Source organism: Rattus norvegicus, chromosome 11, assembly GCF_021556685.1.
Source record: "Rattus norvegicus strain SHRSP/BbbUtx chromosome 11, alternate assembly SHRSP_T2T, whole genome shotgun sequence".
Taxonomy (NCBI): Eukaryota; Metazoa; Chordata; class Mammalia; order Rodentia; family Muridae; genus Rattus; species Rattus norvegicus.
In genome coordinates this window covers 17683032-17704465 of record NC_141544.1, presented here as the reverse complement: position 1 = coordinate 17704465, position 21434 = coordinate 17683032, and the positions used below count along the sequence as shown (strand labels likewise).

Genomic DNA, 21434 nt, shown 5'->3' with positions numbered 1-21434 from the left:
GCAGATTTACAAAGAGTCCACAGGTTCCCAGCTTCCACTTGCAGCCTGGCAGCTCTAGAGGAGCTCCTCCCCAGCCCACGCCTACAGCTAAAAAGGACCCTTCCTGGAATAGGGTTTCGGCTGTACCTCTGAAATGGTACACGCCTTAAAGCCGAGTCATCCTTAGCCTGGAGATCTAACGTGGTATTGATCAACTCTCACATGCCCAACCCAACATAGAACATTAAAAGGTACACTGAATTCTGAAGGTAGCTATGCTGCAAAATAGTTTAAAATTAACGATTGTACAATATTCATTTATGCTTGAAATTCCAGTCCTAAACCAAGCTTGTGGCCGCCCACATTGACGTTCTTGCCATCCAGCAGGGCTGACAGCGTCAGTTTGATACCTGGTTTTAGGGTCTGAGTGTACCCTAAGCCAATTAGACTGGAGTTGTTCACTTTGACCGAAAAGCAGGCATCAGGGTCGACCTGATACTTGGCTGCTATTCCAAAGTGAGTGTTACTGTTTCCTGTGGTCCAGGCGAGATTGACAGCAGTCTCCAACTTCTTGTTCACCTTCTGGTAAATGGAGCCACCAAACTCCGTCCCATCATTCACATTACTATGAAGCTGGAATTCGTCCGTCTTGTAGCCAACTGCAAAGTTGCTCTGGGTCACTCGGAACTTCGAGGTCTCAAAATTCATCTGGTAGCCAGCCAGCCAACCCTCATAGCCAAGCACCAGAGCGCCCCAGATTGAGGGCCCAGCGATGTCAAAGTCCACATCACAGCCCAGGTTGATATGCTCCCTCTTGTACCCTGTCTTGATTTTAGCACTTTTTTCCCAGTAAAGATCACTCTAGTTATATAGGAAACTAAAGTGATCCATTGATCCTGAAGGTCAAGAAAACAAAACAGTGCCACGTCTATAGCGCCACCATAAGCTATGGCTGAAGGGAAATTTTTATGTTTATTAATTCAACTGAGTAGGTGATTTTATAAGACATCCTCATCTAAAATATAGAAAATTTTATTTCCTGTTGAGGCAAAATACCTGTCAGAGTCAGCTTATAGTGGAAGAAGATAACTTGGGCTTATGGTTTAAGTGGCTCATCGGGTTTATTCACAGTGCAGAAAGTATGGGAGCCTGTACCTGTGGGCTTTCTTACGGTGTGAACCAGATGGTGAGCTAGCCCAGAGAGAAATGGACTGTATCTCTCAACGGCCTGCTTCTGGTTGATGCATCATTCAGAGATGTCCTATCTGCTAACATTCTCCACATTCACAAAGCAGTGTGTCTAGCTGGGACCAATTTTTCAGACCTCGGTACCTGTGGGGGGCAGTGGATGTTAGGCTCCAACCGCAAAGGAATTAGTCTTTGTCTATACATGGTTTTTGCCAGTTTTACATGTTTTAAGTATTGTTTTCTAACACGATCAGTTTTGCTTTATAAAATCTTCAGTAATTGTTTTTAAAACTTTATAAGGTTTGGACTGTACTGAGTTCAGAGTCCCTTAAATATTTAGAGGTGAAGGAAAGCTATTATCATTTCATTTATAAGTATGGGAGAAAAGATGTATGCAATTTACAGAGAAGAAAAGAATTGGCAAAAATAAAATAAAGTCCAGCAACACTAGAAAGAATAGTGATATAGATTTAATTATCCTATAAATAAAAAGGATACATCTTTTGCTAAGAAGTTCTTTTAAAATGAGAAACCATTTGGCATTTATGAGAAATAATTTATGAGGAGAATTAGCCTTTAATGATGAATAGCATTAATATTTGCCTTGAACTGCTATTTTAGCTAACCATGTCAAAACAAATATTTTTTATTAATTTATTTATGGCCTTGATTTTTGTGAGACATTTGTTAAAGCTTGAGAAAAAAAGACTTTGAAGATCACTGTCAGACTTAGCAATGGCTGGATAACGATACAGTACACACAAAATATCCACTGTGGATGAACCATTTGGAAAACCATTGTGATAAAATTTGCTTCAAAGGATACAACAACGTTTTACAGACAGCCAATTTTTTCAGACATTATATATATATATATATATATATGTGTGTGTGTGTGTGTGTGTGTGTGTGTGTGTGTGTGTGTAGCATTGATGTTCAACAGTTTTCTTGTACAGTGTTTGTTTCTCTGGAAACACTCTCCAACAATATTTAAAGTAATTTAATAGACTGAAAATACTTTGTTTATTTTAGCAATGGGAGCTGTTAATGCAGTGGAGTGGTAAAATAGTTGGCACATTGGACTTTCAGTACTCTCTCACCGTTTAGGAGAAATTTCAGTACCTGGAGAAGCTTCTCAAACTATTGGTGGCAGCACACTGGAAAGCTTATTCCAGATGATTAAAAATCCATCCTGACAGTTCTGTTGATTTAGAACATCTTCTGGTGCCAAAATCCATACTAGCCCCTGTTTGCTAAAACTGATAGAGGTAGAACTGATTAACATATCATATATATATAATTTATTTCTAATATTTTATCTAATATCTAATGATTGCATATATTATGTATACATATATGTGTGTATGTATGTATGTTTGTGCATATATGTCAGGCTATGTTACTGCTGTTCCAACAATGGCTGGTTTCAATGGACTGCAAAAGGCCAGATGTGTCTGCTAGTCTTCAGTATTTTCCAGAAGTGCAAAAAAGTAAGCTTTAGCCACTGAAGTCATGGACTTGACAGCCAGATGAAGGCCAGGAGAGAGAGAGAGAGAGAGAGAGAGAGAGAGAGAGAGAGAGAGAGAGAGAGAGAGAGAGAGAGAGAGAGAGAGGGAGAGGGAGAGATTTTCTTCAGTATCCTTTACGTAGGCTGCCATAAGAAGGTGTGACCAAGAATAAAAATAGATCTCCCCTCAAAATATCCAGATTATAAATGATGTTTCCCTGTTCAAATGATTTAATTATGAGAAAATCCTTCACAGGTGTACCCAGCTGCTTCTGCTTTATTTAATTCCCAATGGAGTCAAGTTGGCAACCAAGAAGAGCACCACAAATAGATACCATGTTCAACCTTGCTTTTTCCTGGGCTTACATATTAGAAAATAAGATCTTCAAACAAACTGCCTTTTTGAAGAGAAAGGCAGGGTCTTAGAAATACAGTATAAATAATTCTACAACAAGCTAGGTAGTAAGCAAGAGAAAGTATTCTAGAAACCTACACATTACTTAGAATCACAGAATAAGTTTGTGAACTTAGAGGCCATTTCTTTTTTTTACTGGATATTTTATAAATTTTCAGTTTCCCCTCCACAAACCTTCCCTATTGAATCCCCCTTCCCCCTGTTTCTGTAAGGGTGCTCCCCCACCCACCGACACACTCCTGTCCCCCACGCCCTGATATGTCTCTACACTGGGTGGGTCATCAAGCTTTCATAGGGCTAAGGGCCTCTTCTCCCATTGATGCCCAACAAGGCCATCCTGTGCTACATATGCAACTGGAGCCATGGGTCCCTCCGTGTGTACTCTTGGGTTGGTGGTTTAGTCCCTGGGAGCTCTGGGTTGGTCTGGTTGGTTGGTTTTGTTGTTCTTCCTAAGGGTTGGTGACCCCTTCAGTTCCTTCAGTGCTTTCTCTAAATCCTCCATTGGGGCCCCAGTCCCTGTTCTCAGTTCAGTGGTTGGCTGCAAGCATGCGCCTCTGTATTTGTCAGGCTCTGGCAGAGCCTCTCAGGAGACATCCATATCAGCCCCCTGTCAGCAAGCACTTCTTGGCATCCACAACAATGTCTGGGTTTGGTGTCTGTACGGAATGGATCCCCAGGTGGGGCAGTCTCTGGATGGCCTTTCCTTCAGTCTCTGCTCCAAACTTTGTCTCCTTATTTCCTCCCTTGAGCACTTTGTTTCCCCTTTTAAGAAGGATTGAAGCTTCCACACTTTGGTCCTGCTTCTTCTTTAGCTTCCTGTGGTCTGTAGATTGTATCTTGGGTATTCCAAGCTTTTAGGATAATATCTACTTATCAATGAGTACATATCATGTGTTTTCTTTTGTGACTGGGTTACCTCACTCAGGATGGTATTTTCTAGTTCCATCAGTTTGCCTACAAATTTCATGAAGTCGTTGTTTTTAATAGCCAAGTAGTAAACCATTGTGTAAATGTACCACACTTTCTGTATCCATTCCTCTGTTGAAGAACATCTGGGTTCTTTCCAGCTTCTGGCTATTATAAATATAAGGCTGCTATGAACAAAATGGAGCATGTGTCCTTGTTATAGGTTGGAGCATCTTTTAAGCTGTGTCCTCAGGTAGCACTATGTCCAATTTTCTGAGGAACTGCTAGACTGATTTCCAGAGTGGTTTTACCAGTTTGCAATCCCACCAACAATGGAGGAGTGTTCCTATTTCTCCACATCCTCATCAGCATCTGCTGTCACCTGAGTTTCTTATCTTAGCCATTCTGACTGGTGTGAGGTGGAATCTCAGGGTTGTTTTGATTTGCATTTCCCTAATATCTGAGGATGTTGAACATTTCTTTAGGTGCTTGTCAGCCATTCGGCATTCCTCAGTTGAGAATTCTTTGTTTAGCTCTTTATCCCATTTTAATAGTGTTGTATGGTTCTCTAGAGTCTAACTTCTTGAGTCCTTTGTATATATTGGATATTAGCCCTCTATTGGAAGCAGCATTGGTAAAGACCTTGTCCAATCTGTTGGTTGCCATTTTGTCCTTATTGACAGTGTCTTTTGTCTTACAAAAGCTTTTTAATTTTATTAGGTCCCATTTGCTATTTTTTGGTCTTAGAGCATAAGCTGCTGGTGTTCTATTCAGGAAAGTTTCCCCTGTGCCCAAGTGTTCAAGGCTCTTCCCCACTTTCTCTTCCATTAGTTTCAGTGTATCTGGTTTGATGTGGAGGTCCTTGATCCACTTGGACTTGAGCTTTGTACAAGGAGAAAACAACAGTTAGATTTACATTCTTTTCACATTCTTGCACAATCCATTCCCATGATTAATGATGATGTTCTATGTATTATGAAGACAAAGAATTATTAGAAGAACGTATGTTGGTGTCTGGAATGTATTAAACAAAATGAAGTTTTATAATTATTTCTTCTATTTCTGCTCCTTTTCTGTTCTTCACTCATCAAAAATGAGAACTGGACTGAGAAGGTTTTATAGTAGTTGTATCCTATAACATATATTATGATAGGCTTTTTAGCTTCCTTTACTAAGGAAATACATACTCAGTATCATGATTCAGTATTATGAATACATTTCTGTCTAACAAAGGCCTATTTTTGCAGTGTTGTAAAACCACGACGTTGATACACCATGAATGATAAGCTTCAAGCTTCCATTATTCATTTGACCATTTCAGTTATCTTAGACCTCACGCTCTGCTCAAAGGTAGAATAGATTTCCCAGACTTTGACATTATCAATAAACTGTATGTTGCTTGAAACGTCCCATGGGTATATTGTAATCCTTTATGTTTTAAATTTTGTTTACTTGTTTTGACTTTTTGCCTTAAGCCAGAATGTTATCCAGAGAAATTGTAGTATATGTGGTTTTGTCATGGAACATTAATATGTCAGGAATGGGAATTTTATTTTTATGAAGACCATAGAAAAACCAGTCATATTCAAGAATGAAAATTAAGAGCCATAAAATTAATATGTGCCTTACAAGTTGTATCCTACGAGGCAACAATTTGTTGAAGCATAAAATGAACTTCACTCACTCATATATCAGTTAAAAATATCAAAATCTCGTGCATCAGAAAAGAGGGTGCTTTTGGGTTTTTTATTATTATCATTCTTTTTTGGGCATTGTTTTTTTTTTCACACACAGTTGGAGGGAGGACTCATACTAAATGTGCTCCCTTTTCAGTATCAGAGAAGCGATGCAGTCTTGATATCATTTAATAAAAATGCAAATGCTAAATCAAATTACATTTGCCTTTCCTCATTTGATCATGAATGGGTGACTTCCCCTAAGTGATGTAAACTCTGCTGTGTTCATTGTTGTGCACTTTCCGCCATGCTGCACTCACTGCTACTCTGTCACAAGTGGTTTTTATGACATGGTATCTATTTTCCAGATATTAAAATCTTAGCTTCTATTGATGTGAATTCTAAACTTCTTCTTCATAAGAAAAGTTATGAAGGCAAATGTTTAACTGCGTAGCTAGGAGTTATACGTCACCTTCCACCTATGTCACATCAACTAGGAATGCACACACTCATTTGTTTATGGTGCAAACACGTTATATTTGATTTGCCTTCATAATAGCTCTTTATTAGACAGTTTTACTTGTAATAAAAAGAAGAGTTGGGATGTGATTACCGCCAGAAGAAATGGGGCCAGAGATGTTCTGCCCGGCTAAGGCAGATGTTCACAGATGCATGGAAACACAGCATAGACCTACTGTGCACTAAGAATTAGCTCTTTAATAATAACTTTAAATGGGTAAAACATTTTTAAATTGCAGAAATTTTATATTCACTCTCTTCAATTCCTCCTCTCAAAGGGAATATTCCTATTCAACTACTCCGCAGAAATCTTGCTTCAGTAATTTCATTCAAGGGAAGGTTCTTGCTGCCTTCTATATCTCAAGACAAGTCCATAAGGTGAGGGGCTGCTGTGCACGTAGAAGACGTTCTTTCTGTAACTATTTTCTTCATTAGACTCTGATATAATTTAATTTCCTTAAGTGCCTCTCACCTCTTACTTCTGACTCTCACCATTATATCTGTATATTAGCCCAAATATATATTCAATATATATTTGTTTCTAGACTATGTTATACATATATAATGAGACAATTTTTAAAATCAATTAGCATACATTTGTCAGTCAGTTAAATGAAATTATCTGATACAAACAACGAGAAATAAGAAAAAAATTTTTTCACTAATAAATTTAAATTTCAAGGACTTAACTATTTGGTGACCATTTGATTCCATTGTTTTTTAAGTAATTAATTTATGATATTTTATATATTTACATTTCAAATGTTACCCTCTTTCCACCTCTTCCATCCCCCTCCCCCTGCTTCTATGAGGATGCTCCCATTCCCACCCACCCATTCCTGGCATTCCCCAACACTGGGGAAACGAGCTTTCATAGGATCCACTGATGCCAGACAAGGCCATCCTCTGCTACATATGCAGCTGGAGCCATGGGTCCCTCCATGTGTACTCTTTGGTTGGTGATTTAGTCCCTGGGAACTCTGGGGTCTGATTGGTTGATATTGTTGTTCTTCCTGTGGGGTTGCAAACCTCTTCAGCTCCTTCAGTCCTTTCTCTAACTCCTCCACTGGGGTCCCTGTTCTCAGTTCAATGATTGGCTGTGAGCATCCACCTCTGTTATTTGTCATGCTCTGGAAATGTCTCTCAGGAGACATCCATATCAGGCTCCTGTCAGCAAGAATTTCTTTGTACCAGCAATAGTGTCTGGATTTGGTGTCTGCATATGGGATGGATCCCCAGGTAGGGCAGACTCTGGATGACCTTTCCTTCAGTCCCTGCTCCACTGTTTGTTCATTATTTATGGTAAAGGTGAACACTATGACAGGAAGGGGGAACCTTAATGAACTATATAGTGAGCAGGAAAGACTGAGGGGAGGAAGACACTGCCTGATATTGTTTGTTGACAATTTCATGCATTATGCAAGATGTTTTATTGTTGGTCTCATACACAGTGTCACACATGTATACAATGGATTCTGGTCAGTATCATCCATGTTTCTCTCTCTCTCTCACTCGTCTGCTCCCCTCCCCTCTCGTTTTGGACTCTCTCTTCTTTCTAGTTCTTGTGCTTCTTTTGTTCCTCTTTTGCAGCCCTCTGACTGTAACTTCAGTCTGTCACCAGGTCTTTCACTTTCTCTGACCATACGCACATGCACACGCAAATATAGCTTGGCCTATGTATTATTGTTCTGTTTTCCATGACGTAGAATTCCAGGATAACAGCAAAACCCCAGCCTTGTGCTTATAGGGAAAACATCTAAGAATATAATAAAAACGATTCTAGGAAGTGACCATATTACATGAATTAACACAGGTAAAAACCAACCAAACCCAAAACAAAACAAAAAGAAACAAACAACAACAACAACAAAAATCCCAATAAAATAAAATCAGACAAGTTCTACAGAATTTGTCTCATATATGGGACCTTGCTAAAAAAATAAAAATAAAACCATGAAGCTAGAAAGAGTAGTCATTGGGGGAATTGTTGTGGCTAATATGTGCTAAAGACGATGAATGAACACACACACACACACACACACACACACACACACATATTTCATGGCAATCACTATTTTGTATATTTTCTGTACACTAATTTTATATGCTGCTTTAATGACTGCTGACAGCATAATAACATTGTATGTACTTACTGCATCAAGATATATATATATATATATATATGTATATATATACAGTAAGTGGTGAAACCAAGCATGTTCAGACTTTGAATTCTCCACAAAACTATCAAACATCACGTGTGTGTTTTGTGAGTCAAAGAAATTTCCCAGTGTGTTGTTTCTTGAGATCTGAAAGAATACGGTGTAGAATTCCTTCTCCAATGTTCCTTCAGGGTAATCTGCACTGAAGCCTCCTCACTCCATCCCTTCTTGCATAAAATTCTCAGCCTGAGTCTAGGCAATCATTCAACATTTCTATTAGGCATGGATTACTATTAACTCTGCCGACGTTTTTTCTCCCTTAATTTAGTTCACTACAGATTTAAAACTGTTTACTCCTAGGAAGGAAGATTTTGTCTTTGAATTCTATCTCTCCACTGCTCAGTTATGTGGAACAGTTGCCTTGTCTGTTTTTAGTACAGTACAAGGGAAAGGGATTCTTCTGCTACAATTTTATGCAAAAACATCACTTCTTTTACTGAACATTAACATGACCTTCTGTCTTGTACATTCTCCTCTGTATGATTATGCCAGCTTCCATTTCACATACTTTTATTAAAAATGATTTTTCTCTCTCCCCTCTCTGCTTTCTTTTTCTGATTTTTTTTCTTTTTCCTCCCACCTTCTCTTACTTTTTATTCTTCTCTATTTGACTAAATTTTAAAATCAATATTTACTTAATTTCCAAGTGACTCAGCATAAGCTTCACTTTTACTTTTTCAGGAAGTTAATTTAACCTGTATCTTCTTCAATGGCTCTGGTGGACCACATAGAAACTTGATCTTATAGAATAATGTCACAGTTATGTTTCCCACATTTTGTGTTACCTATGCAAAATGTTGTACAAGTACTTCAAAATCCCACTAAAAATGCCAGTGTTTCTAGAATCACTGGAAAAATAATGTCTTTCAATGAAATGTAATATTTGCTATTTTAATTTTTATTCGTAGATCACAGACCTTACACATATTCAGTTTTCGCATATTAGGCACTAAAAAACTGACTTGCTAAGTAAGTCCAAACAAATACTGAAGTGATTCGTGTGTCAAATTTTGAGTTATTTCATAACAACGGTGGCAGTTTTATTCTGCCAGTTTGTCCATTGAGAACAGAGAGTGAATGAATGAGTTCTTTGTTCACGAAGACTTTAGTTATCATTTGAAAGCTATTAGAAAGGACTTTTCAAAAACCATAACAGAGAAGCACCATGTCCATTTCCTATCTGTGTGGAATGCAGAAGAAAACAAACCATATATGGGCTTATGTCTTACTATTCGCACTCAATGCTTTCCTTCAATTCCCAAGCAGCCTGTCTAGGTACACACAGTTGTAAATTGCTCTGTAGGGATCAGTGGTAAGATTACCAAATTAAAAAACAAAACAAAGAAAAAACAAAACCAAAACCAAAAATGTTTCAGAAAAGCAGGTTTTCTAGTGAATTTTGAATTATATTTGTAAAATTAATGTTATTTTTCTATTTATAAAGTTAATACACTAATAAAGCTTTTCTAAGCTTAATAAAATTACAGTACACTTAATATTTTTATGAGAAGTTAGCTAGGAATCTTTTTGTAGTGCTAATTTCTTACTTTATCTTTGCAACTAACTAAAGAATACTAATTTTCAAGCACAAAGGCAAAACATACTATGCATTATGGCTTGTACCTACCACATAATGTAATAACATTGAAAATATATTATGTTTAAAATGTATAACCTGAGTATAATCACCTTAACCACTTCTATGCTTTCTCTCCTGAAATCTTGTTGTCATGGTAACCTACTTAAGATCCCACCATCTAAGACTAAGCCACTTGTGAGATCTGTAACAATCATAAGTTTAGATACATTGACTATCGTATCAATGATGACAATCAAACTATGTCAGTTAGTACTTATATGATAAGAATGTCCAAATTTTCTTTCGATCAATTTATCTGACTCTCTTGTTAATCAAGTCACCTTTATTTTTTTTTTTATTAACTTGAGTATTTCTTATATACCTTTCGAGTGTTATTCCCTTTCCCAGTTTCCGGGCAAACATCCCCCTAATCCCTCCCCCTCCCCTTCTTTATGGGTGTTCCTCTCCCCATCCTCCCCCCATTGCCGCCCTCCCCCCAACAATCTAGTTCACTGGGGGTTCAGTCTTAGCAGGACCCAGGGCTTCCCCTTCCACTGGTGCTCTTACTAGGATATTCATTGCTACCTATGAGGTCAGAGTTCAGGGTCAGTCCATGTATAGTCTTTAGGTAGTGGCTTAGTCCCTGGAAGCTCTGGTTGGTTGGCATTGTTGTACATATGGGGTCTTGAGCCTTTATGACTGTAGAGGGACACTGCATTACTTAAAATCAGTAACAAAGTAGAGATGGTTTGTGTGCACATATCAAGGTCAAGAGTACAATGCTGCTTGAAGCAGTCATACACAGCTGTTCCAATACACTCATGCTTTCTCTCTCTGTGTGTGGAACAGTTAATATGCCTATGGGAAGTCAAATTTGATCATTTGAATTTTCTTACAAGGTACAGATCAAAGTTTAATATAAAAGGTAATACAGATAAATACATAGAACAAATATCGAATGATGCCAACATATTATGATTTTTAAGAACAATAAGTCTAGGAAAATGTACAGATTCTGAGTACTGAGTAATGTGCATATTTTGTCTGATCTTGGGGAAACTTATGTGTAGATGTATTGTTTTATTCACCTGATGCAATTGTCATCTCCAAGCCTTACCACCTCAGTTTACTAAACCAGGAGTAGGACTGGATGCTTTCAGCCTTCATACAATCTAATCTTCTAAATAAACTCACCTCTTCTTTTAGCTTCCTAGAGAAGACCACAAAGTCAAGAGATTGCACATGCTGGCATAGTTGTTAGGCAAGAGAACCAGTCTTCACTGCTGGTGGGAGTGAAAACTTATACAACCACTTTGGGAATCAATTTAACAGTTTCTTGGAAATTATTCTGGGAATAGTTCTACCTTCATACCTGGCTCCAGCACTCCTGGCATATACCCAAACGATGCTTCCCCATGTCACAAAGACACGTGCTCAGCTATGTTCGTAGCAGCTTTATTCATGATATCCAGAAACGGGAAATAACCTAGATGTCTCTCGACTGAAGAATGGATAAAGAAAATGAGGTACACGAGGGAATTCAGCTATTAAAAAAAAAGACATCGTGAATTTTTCAGGCAAATGGAGGGAATTTGAGAATATCATCCTGAGTGAGATAATCTAGCCCCAAAAGGACATGCATGGTATGTACTCACTGATAAGTGGATAGAGGATATTAGCCACAAAACACAGGATGCCCATGTTACACTCCACAAACCCAAAGAAGCTAAACAAGAAGAAAGACACAAATAAGGATGGTTGAGTCTCACTTAAAAGACAAAAAATAGTCCTCAGAGGCAGATGGAGTGAGGGAAATGAGGAGAGGGAATTAGGAGGGGATAGAGGCCTTCAGTATCAGGTATAGGGAGGGGCAGGATAACTATGAGAATGAACGGATCTACAACTGACAGGGGAGGCACTGCTCCCTATTCTCCTGAGAGACGGGCACACCCTATTCTCTCAAATCTTTCTCTGAATCCTCACATTTTCTGCCACTCAATTAAACATCACTTTTAAAAATGAAAGCTTTCTTCTGAAAACTAGGTTTACCTTAATTGTTTGGGATTAAAAGTTCGTATAAAGAGTGTGTCTGTATTCCACCCAGAGTAATTAAAGTTGTGTGCTAAGGTTGAGCCGCACCACAACTAGAGACAGTGTTTTTCAGTAAATAACACAACTTTGGGGTTCACAATGTAATCAACTGTCCTGAAACATTTATTCTGTTATTGTTTAAAATACTTAGCTTAAACAGTGACTGATGGGATTGTTAATCCCTTTGTCCTAAGTGTTGGTATGAATATCCTCTTGGAATATCTACTATAACTTGAATATGTCCTGTCATGCAAAGATATTCATGTATTAACTGATTTATATCCAGTGCTGTCACTGGTACAGTTATTATGTAAATGTAGTCATCTCACCAATCAATTAAATAATAAATGAATTCTGGGATAAATATGATATGAGGCAGTATGAAACCTGAAGAAAGGTCACTGATGTGTCTTGGTTAGTGTCTGGGAAGAGACCCTATGACCAAGGCAACATATAGAAAAAGTTGTTAAGTAGGATTTATGTTATGTCTAGATCATAGGGTCCCCACAGACCACCAGGAATCCAACTCATAATCAAAAGTCTTTAACCAAGCTTGAGCTTGCTCTGAAAACCCCTCCAATGGAGGGGATGGATGTGGAAGAATCTGAGCTCCTGAACCCTTGTCTTTTTGATCACAGTTATAGAAGGTAAGAGACTTTCCAACTTAGCAGTTACATGATTGGTTAACATTTGAAAATTGCAGTTTGACTCATTTCTATTGGCTAGTAATAAGTTTAGCTTGGTATGGACAATAGTGATTAACTTAGCCAATATATTTTAAGACATCTGAAATATTAGGTGGTTTCCTCCTAAGAGACTATTGACTTTCAGTAAGGGTAGAGTGGCTGTTGCGAGGAATGTCTCAGTTCCTGAAACAAGTTGGGGTCTTTCCAGTCACTGAGTTGAACCTAAGGGCAAGTTAAACATGAAATGAGTCTGAACATAAAATGGAGTTTGTATCGTTAAGCTGGACCCTTCAGTTTACAGTCAGGAGGTTAGAGTCCATGGAAGTTATCATGGGGAACATGGCAGCAGGCAGGTAAGCAAAGCACTAAGCAGTAGCTGGAGGCTTATGTATTGAGACAATAGGTGTGAGGCAGAGAAGGAGCTAACTGGAAATAGTACAGGATTTTGAAGCTTCAAGCTGACCCCCAGTGGCATGCCTTCTCCAATGAGACTACATCTCCTAATCCACCCCAAGGAGTTCTATCATCTGGGGACCAAGCAGTCCAATATATGTGCCTAAAGGGATAATGCACATCACATTTCAGCCACTACAGAGGTCTTATGTATCTTTCCTGTGAGCGCTTTGTCTTAGCTCTTTCTGCTACCAGCTTATCATGAGGTGAGTCACTTCCTTCACCAAATACATTTCCATCATATTACCCTGCCTCACCATGTGTCTGTAGCACTGGATCCAACCGTGAGCTGAAACCACTGAAACTGTGAACCAAATAATTGTTTTATCCTTTGCGTTGATTTCCTCAAACGCTTTCTTAAAGCCATAACTATGCTAACAAATTCTGAGTAGTTTTATGGTAGGCTGTTATATTAGTTGCAAATCATAGTTAACTAAGTTTAGAAATGTTCTTCTATCAGCCAAAAATTCAAGAAATGCATGTAGGATCAACTTGGGTATTGCCTAGAACATTAGACTCGTCTTCAACTAAGTTAGAGGCTGGAGTAGTAGTAGAAGTTCAAAGGTAAGTTATGAAATAGATTTACATTTACTCAGGAAAATTATTGAATGAGACAAATCAAATGCAACTTTCAGAATTAAAACATAGTCTCTTTGATTGACCTTTGCTAGACATGGTATTTTTGATGACTAGAAAAGGGTGAATAAAGAAATAGAAATGGGATTACAGTTAGGTTTTGAGAAACCATAAGTCACTTGTGATATAATTTGTATATATATTTTTGTGAAATGACTTTTTCTCTCATTCATAAAATTTATCTTTTTTGATTGGAAAAAGTTTGGTATATTTATGATATATAATATGTATGTGTATATGTGAATATGTATGCATATATATATGTATAGTCACATATTTCCAACACTAACTAAAGCTTATTCCTGAAATAGAAGGAGCTACAGTTGTGTTTTTTTCCTTATTACCTTTAGGGAAGGGTATTCTTGTCATTACAGTAAAGCACTGAAGGAGAATTAGCATCAGTTAGGATACACATAGTATTGAAAATTTGTTCTACCGCTTTTTTAGTATACAGTTCACTAGACAGGTTTTATAACTGCATTCACTTAACAAGGCTACTTACTTAGATGTTTTGCTAGCCAGGTGCCAAGTCCCTTTTGTTAAACTCTAACTCAATTGCTTGCTGACTTAAATACAATGGCTTTCCCATATGACTAGAGACTGGACATATTTGACATCATACAGAACTGAGAAAAGAAGAACATGACGGATTGGAAAGGTGTAATTCCCTCAGTGAAGCTTGGCCTGCAGCAGTCAGTGGCCTCGATCCATCACATTCCTCTTGAAAGGGAAGCGGGTCCTATAAAGATCAGAGCCACGTTTCTCCCCTGGAAAGATTTCAGAGTTTCTGAGAAACTATGAAAACACAATTCTATATAATTTATCTCTATTTAAGGAAAACATTGGAAATAAAGATATCTTCCAAATATAAAAAATTTTAGAGTGTAGTAGACATTGGAATTTGTAGATATTTTTAAAAACAAATATTTCAAAAGATAGATTATTGATCACTCTAGGTGTTGTGTTTTGGATCATTAAAAGAGTTTTCAGAAAAGAGTTAGACATAAAACTTGAAAATGAGGCCAGGTTTGCTTGGGTCTGAAATCCATCAGCTACCTGAATTATCTAAAGATGAAATGATTCTCTGTCAACGTCCTGATAATGGCAACTCACAAAGTTCTACTGAGTGTCCCTGTTGTATTGGATAAATTGGATAAAATAAGCAAAGTGGCTTATTTTAAGAGATTCTATACCTGTATCTTCCATGTATATCTTGGGAAAGAATAAAATTTCTCATTTTTCATAAATGATAAGAGAAACAGAACATTATTTTGAGTAAAATCATTTAACTACAGATATGATAAGGTAAATTCTACAAGAAATAATAGATATACTCCCTGAGTTAAAGTGTTTATGAAATAATGTTTATGTTCATTAATACTTAGCTATAAATTAAATTAATACAGAGATGCTGCTATATTTCGATATGTCAACAATGTATGCTAATACTTTAGAAATTTTCTTAAGGAAACATTCAACATCATACAATTGGATATTTTGATCTTCATACCATTTTATTGCTTATTAGCACCATTCCTGGGACTGTTTTAAAAAATAATGTTCAATAATTGGATATAAAACTGACAATTATTTCTATTCTGCTTCATGTTTCATAGACACAAAGAAGTTTGTGGCCTTTCTTTAATCATAGGGTGTTGAAAAGTAGGCAGAATCGAGTGCTTATTAAATCAATAAATGACTTGTATTTGAATATAAGTTCTACTGGTTTCTAGCTCAAAGTGACTTTGGAAATGTTTGCTTTTTGAGTGTCAAGTTGTTTTTCAAGGAGTCTACAAATCAAAGGAAGGATGTACTTATACTCCATTGAACTGCCTAGAAATCAGTGGCTTACATATTAACACATACTTAAATAGTGTCATAAAGATGTTTCTGTTTCAGTAGTCATGTGCACCTCAGTTGGTTTGGCAAATTAAGATGACCTTATACCTCTGTTTTATATATGTAATTGAAAGTTTGTCCACTGCTTGAAGTGTGCCTTATACTTTCTCAAAAGGATGCCCCTCAAATTATTTTTGTAGATTAGTTACAAAATTATCACAGGTCACAGTGAATGTTAATTTACAAATGTAATTAATGAATGATGCCTCTGATCTTAGAGTAGAATAATGTGAGTAGCTGTTTTTACCAGGATGAAATCTATTCTTTTCCTATTATTATTATGATTGGAGTTCCCTTTCATATAGTTAGTGTATAAACCTTAAAATGGGGAAAAGTAGAAATTTCAGGAAAAGAACACACACACACACACACACACACACAGAGAGAGAGAGAGAGAGAGAGAGAGAGAGAGAGAGGGAGAGAGAGAGTTGTAAGTCCATAATGAAATTTAGACGAATGAGAATATTTGAGTAATTTTTGAAGACACCTAATACATCACCTAGTCTGCTTTGATATCATAATGTATAGGCTCCCATTCAGGACCAAGTATGGTTTATGAAAAGAAACAAGAGCAAGGAGGAAATATTGGAGAAGTTTAGTACAGTTCAGGGAGTGATTTAACACAGAGAAGCATCCTTTTCCTCCTATGGTGGTGGACTTAACTAGAAATTAGTATGTGAGCAGGATGGTCAGGATTTGATCAGAGGAAGCACCCAAAGGGAAAGGGCTTGCCTGACATTTATGCCTTAACTCATTTGTTTTACTAGGTACCTCGTACAGTTAAGTAGAAAATAAAATAAATTTTGTGGAGCCACGGATGAGTGATTTGGCCTAAATTAGGGCATAAAACTAAGTTCAGAGATGTGAAAGGGTAAGGCATAGAAAACCAGTCTAACCCAGACAACCGTGAAGGGGGCTGAGTGTACAAGCCAATGAAACAGTTCTATCAGAGCTCAAATTAAAAGAGCCAGGGAAGTGAAAGTCAGTCAGAAAAGTAAGTATTGTACTTGAAATCCTGTAATCTTGAGCAAATGGTTGGACAGTGCATGTTTAATTTTTTTCACACTTATAAAAAGTTCTTACAGAAAATGAAGAATTTCTGTAACTCATGGCCTCATAACTCCACATCTGGAATTTCTTTAAATCATAACTTTTATAATCTTGCTCTTTGCTGTCAGTGTATGGACAAACCCTGGCTGGCAGGAAAGAGGCAAAAGCACTATATTTCCATTTTCATGTCTCCAATCTATTGATATGGCAGAGACGCCACCAGGTTTTATCAATGTGACAAGATAGGCAAGATGTGACAAGATAGGCAAGGTGAGATGGTTTGGCATCTATAAAATTGTGGAACACTTCCAGCCTCATGAGACTGATTTTTAAACTCTAGACTACAGAAAGCTCACACCACATAACACTGATTATTTTTATTATCTTTTTTGACTCTTCTGACAAGGACTGACACTACCTAGGTCTTGGGTGAAAAATGATTCTTCTACCTAATTTCCCTTAGAAGCTGCTTAGCACAATCATAAACAAGTCCCCAGTGCAGAGAACATCAGAATTATGTAAATACGTTGCCTCATGACTCCAGAGCAAGAGATGAGACTCTGCATAAAGCCATACGTTTTGTCTGATGCTCTTCAGAAAAACCTTTTGTTCTTTGAATTTCTCAGATTTTCTTGGTGTATTGGGAATTCCTTGGCCTGGGGATGCATCTCTCAATAAACATGTAGTTTCACACTGTTTCCGTTCTTATTGTTCCTTTGTTTAAATTTCTAGTTTTTTATATTAGAAGCTATATTTGTTGTTAGTCTACCTATTAACCACTCTTTAACCTGATTGCCTTTTTCAAAACTGTATTTCCAAATAAAGTCCCACATTGGGCATGAGAAGCAAGTTTTTGGGAAGGAGGTACAAGTAATCTCTCAAAAACCTGCTACACGGATGTGGAAAATGACATTAATGTGTACATACTTGTACTGCCAAGTTTTGTGTGTCAACTTGAGTTATCACAGAAAAGGGGCATCAGTTGTGGAACTGCCTTCATGAGACCCAGCTGTAAGGCATCTTCTCAACTAGTGATCAAGGTGGGAAGACCCAGCCTATGGTGAGTGGTGCCATCCCTGGGCTGGTGGTCTTGGGTTCTATAAGAGAGCAAGCTGTGCAAGCCAGGGGAAGCAAGCCAGTAAGTAACATCCCTCCATGACCTCTGCCTCAGCTCCTGCTTTCTGACCTGCTTGAGTTCTAGTCCTGACTTCCTTTGGTGATGAACAGCAATGTGGAAGTGTAAGCTGAATAAACCCTTTCCTCCCCAACTTGCTTCTTGGTCATGTTGCTTGTGCAGGAATAGAAACCCTGACTAAGACAGTACTATTTTGTATATCAGCAAGCATCTTTGAGTCAGATTCTTCTGCAAGATTTTAATATGGTGATATTGATTCTATTAAAGAACTCCTCCAGAAACTACACAGTAACGGTCATAAGTGTTAAAGTTACTGAATTCTCCCTTGATTTGTCTAGAAATAACTAGTGTCATTGTCAATATGAGGTGCCATCAACCCCTGTCCGTAGAAACGTTGAAGTGAAGACATGGAAAAATAAAGGATGAATTAAATTGAGAAAGATTTTTGTCAAGGGAATATTTACAAGATGCTGTACAGCTCCCTAGGTGGCTGCTCAGACAGTTTCCCCTTTGCTGATATCATTTTACCACCTTTACTTGGAAAGTAAGTCTGGCCTCACTTTTCAAGTTATTATGAAGATAATTTGTGTTATATTACACGAAATGGTTCTAATATTAAAAGATTAATCCCCTTTGCCTCTAAACATATGATTAACCATAAATTATCATACTAGACCAGATCACATCTTTCAAAAGCCTATTAAAAATAAATTAACCTTTTCTCACCGGCTTGAACTCCCTTGTTAATATGAAAATTGGGAGTAATTCAGAACTCTTAGCTTCTGTAGTCTTCACCCTACTCCTTTGTGTTGCTTAAGTTAAGTTGTTACTGGAGAGTGAGTCACACCAGCTAAATTAATTTAGTAAAGCAGCAATTAAAAACATTGTCTTTGGGAAATTTCATCTGAAGTGTCTTGAATTTCAGAAGGTGTTTTCTTATTATCCATTCCTCCACACAGATGATTTGTGTCACATTGCAGCAAGGGGGCACTTGCTTCTTGAGTAATAAAATATATGGGTTTTGTTACAAGTTAATTTATATATTTTCAGTTTTAAAGAATGAATGCTTTATAGTTGTTCTTGTAAATACATACCACAAATCAAAAATCATTCCAAAAAATTCTTGTTTGAAAATGTGCTGGGATTCTTTAGTCATTGACTTACGCATGTTTTTCTTATACTAGACCAATTCATATAAACAATATAAGATTATAGGAGATTCCCCTTTCATCTTTTATACCGTAATAATTTGGAGTGAAAGTTATGACATAGGGATTTTAAAATTATCATGGTAATAGGTATGATGGTATATGTCAATATTTCTAGTTCTTAGAAATAAAGATGGGTTCCCCTGGTCAAAGACAACCAAGACTAAATGGAGAATTCAAGGTTATCCTGGGCTGTGTAGAAATACACTGTAGATTGATGTGAATATTATGTGCTGTATGACTAATGTGATCAATAGATTTTTGTACTATACTTGTGCCTGTTGCTATTAAGATAAAACAACCATATATTTATCTCCTCATAGGATCTGTATGCCTTGTGACATATTCAGTGAGTCTACAATATACAGAAGAAGGAAAGAGTGAGCAGAGAATTGGTTGCTTTAAGATATTGGTCAGCGTATGTTTCATATAATGGACCAATAGCAAATACCTTGGGCTTTTTGGACCACAGAGTCCTGACAGCGGTTGCCATCACAACTGCTTACTTCTGCAGTGTGACCTGGCACATAGCCATTGACAATGTAGAAATGAGCTGACCAGCAGTACTTGGCTGGAAGCCTGTTATAAAGCACCCTCATGTATAGACCAAGTATGGTGTAGACAAAGTATGTCATTGCTTTTCAACTCAATGTCCAGCAAGCAAAACAGTAATCACGTTAATCGTTGAGTTCCTCATCCTAATGAGATCAGACTGATGAATTCAGATGTTCCTTTAAACTTGCCACATCTATCTATGTTCACAGAGAGAAATTAGAAATAGTTAAAGACTAGTTCTAGAGTTAGGTAGCTTATTCATCAATATTATCTTCTTTAAAATATCTCAAATAGAAAGCAGATAAGGACTTTTCTCTCTATGCGTGAGTGTTATCTATATTAAATGAGAAAATTCTAAGCATCAACGACACTGACAATTTCAAATTAGAGACCTTTAGAAGACTCCAAGCTTAGCATGGACAAGCAATGTACTTGATTTCAAGCAATACAGAAAACAACTAATTAACAGCACCCTTCTAACTGTCTAATTATTTCATCGATATACTTTGTTTTAGGAAAGAGAAAATTACAATGCCACATAGAAAGATGAACGTCAGAAGGGTACTTCTCAAGCTTGCCCATGGGAATTTGAGTACTTTAGACATAAATACTGGTTGAAGACCACAGGAATATAGACATGCCTGCTGCAAAAATAATATGACTTTCATAAAGCATTTTTTACAAAGGGTCACAGCATCACTGGAGAAACTCTCTTTGTCCTAACACCTCATTACCCAGCAATGCAGAATAAATAGGCCGTTCCTCTCTATTTGCTTGTCTCTAATCCTATGTAACTATATGTTGCCTAAGGCAGTTCTTGAACAACAAACTTCATTGCTTGAATAATTTTCCATTCTCATTACCCCTGGTTCACAATTTCTTCTTCTACTTAATGTGATATGTTGGATCTGGATTTTCACCCAAAGTTTTCCATGACAAAGGCTTTGTTCCCAGCTTCTGGGACTATTGTGACTGTGGAAGGTAGTGGCTAGGTAGAGGAAGTGAATCACTGATGATATACCCTTAATGGGCACAGTGGACTGAAAAATTCTCTCCCATTCACCATCATCTGATATTGCTACCTTGGGAGGAACAACTTGATTCCCATCTCTTTCCTCTGTGATGTTCTGCCATTTCACATGTGCACAGCAACATGATGAAACAATAAGTCTTTCTCCTGTAAGTTGCACTTTTCAGATATTTTATCACAAAAATGAAAAATAAACACACTTAATTAGTTCTTAAATATAGCTAATATACTATCTTTTACATCTTACCAGTCACCTATTTCTGTTTTACTATCAAATACACAAGCAATGAAAGTGATTCCACTGAACTGTGAATTGAAATCATAAATGCACACGTAAAACTTCTCCTGGTTTTTCTGTGTGTATATTTACTTTTATGCACGTGTTTGTGACAGTAACTACCTGAGGGTATACCACCTGTGTGCCAGTGCCCACGACTCACAAAGAGAATGCATGATCTCCTAGACCTGGAGTTATGCGCTTTTATGGCCCACCCAGTATGGGCATTGAGGATGCATTGGATCAAAATCTCTTATTGTCCTCTGCCAAAACCAAAAAATCAAAACAAAAAACAAAAACCAAGAGCTCCGAATTGTTGATTCTTGTCTGCAGTCACATGCAAAAGGTTTATTGGCTGTTATAGACCCTTTTTACTTCTACTTGAACCCTGTCTTTAATAAAGGCCACACTCATATTTAGGTA

The 21434-nt window shown here is 37.3% G+C and overlaps 1 pseudogene; it reads right to left on the bottom strand.

Moving 5' to 3' along the window:
* Window positions 1-247: 247 nt before the first annotated feature.
* Vdac1l1 (voltage-dependent anion channel 1 like 1) lies at window positions 248-19748 on the bottom strand (annotated as a pseudogene).
* Between the last annotated feature and the right edge of the window lie 1686 nt (window positions 19749-21434).